Source organism: Bubalus kerabau, chromosome 8, assembly GCF_029407905.1.
Source record: "Bubalus kerabau isolate K-KA32 ecotype Philippines breed swamp buffalo chromosome 8, PCC_UOA_SB_1v2, whole genome shotgun sequence".
In the NCBI taxonomy this organism is placed as follows: Eukaryota; Metazoa; Chordata; class Mammalia; order Artiodactyla; family Bovidae; genus Bubalus; species Bubalus kerabau.
The window spans coordinates 73571940-73578636 of record NC_073631.1 but is presented as its reverse complement, the minus strand read 5'-3'; the positions used below and the strand labels follow the sequence as shown (position 1 = coordinate 73578636).

Below are 6697 nucleotides of genomic sequence, written 5' to 3'. Positions count from 1 at the left end.
TAAGTAGACAAGAAGCAGCAATCAGGAAAGCTGGTGGACAGACTGCGAGTGACCTGCAGAGGGTTCTAGAATTTCATCTGAGCTACTTCCAAATAAGGGAAAACTTGTCAGGCAATGAGTTTAGAATTCTCAAAACTCAAAACCAAAGTTTGTCCCTCTTTTTAGAGCCAGATATTATTTTCATTACTCTTTCTTTTTGGCTTCAGGGCCATTGATAGGACTATTTCTAGGGATGATATATTTTGGGTGGGAAAAGCATCGTTTCCTTTCCAACCAGCTCATAAAGTATAATGTAAAGTCAGCACTGGAGTGAAGAGTTTAGCATTAAACAACTGATCTCTGACTTTGGATGTTAACTCAAATATCTAACACCAAGGAGATGTTGTTAGGCAAACCAAGAAAAGCTCTACACACTTGATGCTTTTTGCATAGCAGTAAGAACTATATATGCACTGTTTTATTTAATCCTTCTAGAAAGCTCATAAAGCAGATTGTATTATTATTCCCATTTTACAGAGCGCAACCCTAAGGCTAAAGAGAGAGAGTTCATATTTGAACTCAAGTCACCTTATAAAATGTAAAGTCATGATAAAAACTTTATTTTGGAAAAGGCCATCAGTTTCTCCAGTATGCGCTGGCCTGAATCGTAAAGGGGCTCCCGTGAAGGACGTTTCTTCTTGGGCCTCTAGGTCTGCTTGCATTCAGGTTCCCACAGAATTTTCACTCTCCGTCAGGTAGAGCTGGTGTGCGACTGAAGACATTCCTAAAAGAGACAAGGCATTGTATTCAAGACAACCATGCTACAGACAGATCCTCGAGGTGCTCTGACTGACCAGTCCATTTGGTTAATTTAGGGCTGAACTGTTCAAATTGATGGGTTGTCTTAGCATTGCATCTAAGACAGAGTTAGTCAAGTTTGGTGAATACATCATTCCAACTGTTTGGTCCTCTGTATACAAACCAGTTGGTATACATTTTTTACTTTTCTCTGATTTGTTTTTTTTTTTTTTTACATCATATGATTTTATGTGCTTAATTTTCCTATTTCTGTTTGGCAAATCCTGCCTAAACATCTCTGAGCTTGTTATAGAACCATTTTACCAATTATGCTCATGGGAATACCAAATACGGCTGTGCTTAATTTAAGTATTAATGATAAAAATAACTGCATTTCACCCCAAAATAATGACATATGGTTGCCATGCTTTGGGGGCTGTAATCCCTTTATTTGCTTTTCTCTGAATGTGGTTTCCAAAAAAATTCATTCTCAGTAACAAAATGTTAAAAAATGGAATTCTTAACTTTACTGTTTCATGTGATCCAAGAAATTTGGGTTTCTTCTTATCCATCTCCTTTAGGATAGATGTAATTTGAATGCATCACACTTGAACAGAGTTGTCTTTTGCTCATATGACCATCGGATTTGCATTCAATTAAAGGTGAAAAACAAAATGCACTTTTCCAGGAAAGTGTTTCAAAAATAAAAATCAGAACAAAAAGGATATACAATTAACCAGCAAGTTCAATTAAGTTCAATTAACTTAGAACACTTTCACAAAGTGTTCTAGCTCATCAAATTTCATTGTTCCTTTTATTCATTCATCCACTCATTCATCCCATTAAGATAGACTGAGCATCTATAATGATCCAGGTACTGCTGCTGCTGCTGCTAAGTCGCTTCAGTCATATCTGACTCCGTGAGACCCCAGAGACGGCAGCCCACCAGGCTCCCTCATCCCTGGGATTCTCCAGGCAAGAACACTGGAGTGGGTTGCCATTTCCTTCTCCAATGCATGAAAGTGAAAAGTGAAAGTGAAGTCACTCAGTCATGTCCGACTCCTAGCTACCCCATGGACTGCAGCCCACCAGGTTCCTCCATCCATGGGATTTTCCAGGCAAGAGTACTGGAGTGGGGTGCCATAGCCTTCTCCGATCCAGGTACTAGAGACACAAAAAAGGGCTCCAGGATCCTTGCTCTCAGGGATACCCACTCTCCCTCCCTTGGTATTCCTTGCCTCTTGTGATTCCTTTTGAGCATCTCTGTGTGTTTGCTAATGAAGAGTTGGTGAAGAATGGTGCCAAAGATATGAGTAGGGTGAGTAGTAGCTATAAAATGGTCACTCTCTCTTAAATCTGTTAAAGATTAACTTTGAAACCCAAATTGTGGGCTTGGTTAAGATGAGTATGTAAATACATTTCTGTGGATTTACACTACTCATTGATTTCAGGGAGATTACATTTCAAAGCTTTAAAAATGGAGCTCCAGAGTCACTAAGACAGATATAACCATTTCCTTTGAATAATACTTAAGGCTCTAAAAGAAGAAGTCTCCTAACATCCCTGTTGTTGTCAGTGCTCTTTCTCCCCATCCAACTGCCTGAGCGGTGCTTCTCCACCTTGACACAGATCCTACAATCATCCAGAAAGCTGGTAAAAGTACAGAGCTCCATCTCCAGAGTTTCTGATTCCTTAACTTTGGGAGGGAGCTTAAGAATTTGTATTTCTAGTGAGTTCCCAGGTGATACTGATGCTGTTACTAAGAATGCCAAGTGTAGATATGAACTGTTTGCCACCAGTCTGTGACAAGTACAGAAACTGAAAGGAAGCATTAGAATTTTTTATAATTTGACATTGCTGTGACATCAAGTGCATGATCAGTGGGCATATCTTACCGAATATGGATAAGCTCAGGGATGTCAAAATTGCATTGTGAGCCACACATGGAACAAGCTACATGCTAGTATGCACAGGGAGCCCACATTTTATTCAGTGATAGATTGAAAGTATTAAACACTGGTTGTTCACCACAGATGGTTGGAGAAGCAATGCTCTTTAAACCATTGTGCTATACTCACAAAAGGGTCAGGGCCATTCCCTCTCATATAGTATAGGGCAGTTGGGAGGGAAATGGGGCCAGGCCTTGGACCCTGGAGTAGTCTAGGGGAAACAGACAAGGCTGTAGAGATGGGCCCTGGGCCCATGGTGACCACACATCCATGGGTCAACCCAGGGATCTAGGAAAAGAGGATTTTTTGAGGCTGGAGGTCTATCAGAGAAACTGACCAGTCAGAATTTAGGGTACCCAGTCCTCTGGAGAAGGCAATGGCACCCCACTCCAGTACTCTTGCCTGGAAAATCCCATGGACGGAGGAGCCTGGTAGGCTGCAGTCCATGGGGTCGTGACGAGTCGGACACGACTGAGCGACTTCACTTTCACTTTTCATTTTCATACATTGGATAAGGAAATGGCAACCCACTCCAGTGTTCTTGCCTGGAGAATCCCAGGCACAGGGGGAGCCTCGTGGGCTGCCGTCTATGGGGTCGCGTAGAGTCGGACACGACTGAAGCAACTTAGCAGCAGCAGCAGTCCTCTGCAAGGGTCAGATTAGGTAAGCAGGATGGTTTGATGCTTCCCAGTGAGGTCAACACAGATCCCTTAGTTGCAGGCAGCCAAGGAGAGTCCACACTCAATGCAAAAAATTCTCAATTGTCATAGTCACCTGAATCCCAGGGAAACTGACTTAATAATTTTACTTATGTTTTTACTCATTTATTTAGCTGTGCTTCATGTGGGCTCTTGGTTTTCCAGCCAGGGGTTGAACTCACACCCCCTGCATTGGAAATGGGGGGTCTTAATCACTGGACCACCAGGGATGTCTCTCTCTCTCTCTCTTTTTTTTTTAACTTAATATTCAATTTAATTTAATTTTTTAACTTAAAGCTCACACATGACTAGGTCTGCAGGTAGAAACCAAGATCAATCCCTGCCAAGGGTGCCCCCAGGAAGAGCTACCCAGAAAAATCATCCTCTTGATCTCAGCTACTTGGGTGGGCATTTGCTTTTATCTCTAAACATTCTTATTAGCATTTCCTGTGATCTGATTCCTAGTTGTCAGGTTTCAGCTGTTCTCAGCCTTAAATTCTAGTATCCTCTTGGGTTAGCTAGAAGGAAGCCCATGTGGACAGAGCCTCCTCCATGATTTCAAAGCTTGATGAATGTGCCTCAAATTGACTTTGCTAACTCTCTTTTCAAATGGATCTCCTGATAGCTCTAGGATTTCACCAGCAGTGATTTATATTTTAATATTGTGCACTTCGAGCTCTGATAAATTCAGTGTTCTTTCTAAGCACTTGTACAAATTCAATTGCAGTTGGAGGAGGTTAGCATTTTTACATGTTGAATACATCAAGGCCTGATAAGCAGCCTTTCAGCTGTCTGCTTTTCTAGTCCCACTGAAGCCTGTGTTTCTCTGAAGTCTTCCTTGGCTGGAGTCACACCCAAAGACATTTATCATTGTTTTGTATGTAGAAATTACATCAGCTTTGTTCTGATGGCCTCCAACCACTAATTTGCAAGAGTGACCTTAAGTGCCCACCAGCAACCTCCTGGGGCATCAGCCTTCCAGCCAGAGAGCGAAACTGCCCCAGAAATGCTGCAAATGGGCTAAGACATTAGATATGTTCCAGGCTGCCAATAAATGTGTGAGTTTCAAGACTATTAGCTAGAGAAGTGAAAAGCTGTGCCACATAGTGGGTACCCACTGCTCATGGGTCAAGCAGATATGGGTTTGATTCTTGCGCTATCATTTAGCATGCTTTTAATTTCAAGTAACAACAAGAACAACAACAAAAAAGTCAAAATGGTAATGACAAAGGAAATCAGATGGCATATATTGGACCAAGGCAGAGCAGGCTCCTGAGTTGATTGTTCCAGGGACTCAAGAAAGGCAGTGGCTTTTCTCTCCCCTCTACTAGCTCAGCTTCACCCTAAGACTGATTGTCTAATTCCTTTCAAGTTTGCAAGATTGCAGGCTACAACTAGGGCTTTCTCATTAGGGACTAGCAGGGAAAGAAAACGGAGAACTGGTCTTGTCCAGCAAGCGAAGGAGCATCAATCACTTCAATATGATTGGCTAGAGGAATGCCCTGCACTGATTGCCTTAGGTTTGGTTCATCTAAGCCAATCACTATGCAAAAGGGGTAAGATACTGTGGTTGATTTAAATCAATTAGAGTCACTCATTGGAGTTGGGGATGGAGCTGGGGCAGCAAAACCAAAAGTATGCTACACCTGAGAAGAGCAAAGAATAGATGTCAGGAGATACCCATCATGTTCATGAATCTGACCCTACTAATTGGCGTTGCCATTTAACTTCTCTGAATCTCAGTTTTCTCATCTATAAAATAAAGATTGTCCACCTCCCTGGCTGAAGTAGAGATTAGGAAGAAGACAAGGATAATAAAGAGCTTCTGCTGTGATTGTCACACTCAGTGCTCAGTAAAGAACATGAAGGAGGAGATAAACTAAAGTAGGTACCTGCTGTATTTGGTTGTTATTCTTTCATAGGCTTGTTTCAAATACGTCTTCTCCTTAGAGGGGAGAAAGGAATGACTTATACATGGATGACAAAGACTGCCGACATAGACCATTTATATGCTGATTCATCTGGACATTATGAAATGTGAAAAAAATTCAAACTAGGCAGTTCTAAAATGTGCAAAATTATCTCTATATCTCTGAGAAGTGAGTTTAATAATAATAATAAAGCAAAAAGGTGAAATGAAGAAGATAGAACAGAAGAAGTTACAATTTATTGAGTACTTCTGGGTGTTCCACTAGGCACTTTACATGAGTTGTAAGCCCTTGATGTTGGCTTCATTTTACTTACTTTTTACTTTGTGTACACAAGAAACAGATACTTAAGTTTCTGTTAAGGACTTTGCCTGACTCAATAGCCTAAGTGACAAAACCTGGAAGTTAACCCAAATTAATCTGACTCCTGAGTTAATTTCATGTTCTTTGTACCAAAACTATTTGCAAAGGAGGTGCTCTCATTCATTAATTCACTTATTCATTCATTCCCTCACTAGTGCTCTCAGCAGGTGGCCCCTGAGCCTCTGCCACACTTAGGGTTCAGTTCAGTTCAGTCGCTCAGTCGTGTCTGACTCTTTGCGACCCCATGAATCGCAGCACGCCAGGCCTCCCTGTCCATCACCAACTCCTGGAGTTCACTCAGACTCACATCCATCGATACCATCCAGCCATCTCATCCTCTGTCGTCCCCTTCTCCTCTTGCCCCCAATCCCTCCCAGCATCAGAGTCTTTTCCAATGAGTCAGCTCTTCACATGAGGTGGCCAAAGTACTGGAGTTTCAGCTTTAGCATTATTCCGTCCAAAGAAATCCCAGGGCTAATCTCCTTCAGAATGGACTGGTTGAATCTGCTTGCAGTCCAAGGGACTCTCAAGAGTCTTCTCCAACACCACAGTTCAAAAGCATCAATTCTTCGGTGTTTAGCTTTCTTCACAGTCCAACTCTCACATCCATACATGACCACTGGAAAAACCATAGCCTTGACTAGAAGGACCTTTGTTGGCAAAGTAATGTCTCTGCTTTTGAATATGCTATCTAGGTTGGTCATAACTTTCCTTCCAAGGAGTAAGTGTCTTTTAATTTCATGGCTGCAGTCACCATCTGCAGTGATTTGGGAGCCCAAAAAAATAAAGTCTGACACTGTTTCCACTGTTTCCCCATCTATTTCCCATGAAGTGATGGAACCAGATGCCATGATCTTCGTTTTCTGAATGTTGAGTTTTAAGCCAACTTTTTCACTCTCCACTTTCACTTTCATCAAGAGGCTTTTTAGTTCCTCTTCACTTTCCGCCATAAGGGTGGTGTCATCTGCATTATCTGAGGTTA

At 41.9% G+C, this 6697-nt stretch overlaps 1 long non-coding RNA gene across 1 annotated transcript; it reads right to left on the bottom strand.

The window, feature by feature from the left end:
- Window positions 1-418: 418 nt before the first annotated feature.
- On the bottom strand, window positions 419-5280 carry LOC129658580 (uncharacterized). The gene is made up of 2 exons (XR_008717424.1): window positions 3501-5280; window positions 419-763 (listed from the first exon to the last, which is right to left on the bottom strand). It is a non-coding gene; the product is annotated as an uncharacterized LOC129658580 (long non-coding RNA).
- Between the last annotated feature and the right edge of the window lie 1417 nt (window positions 5281-6697).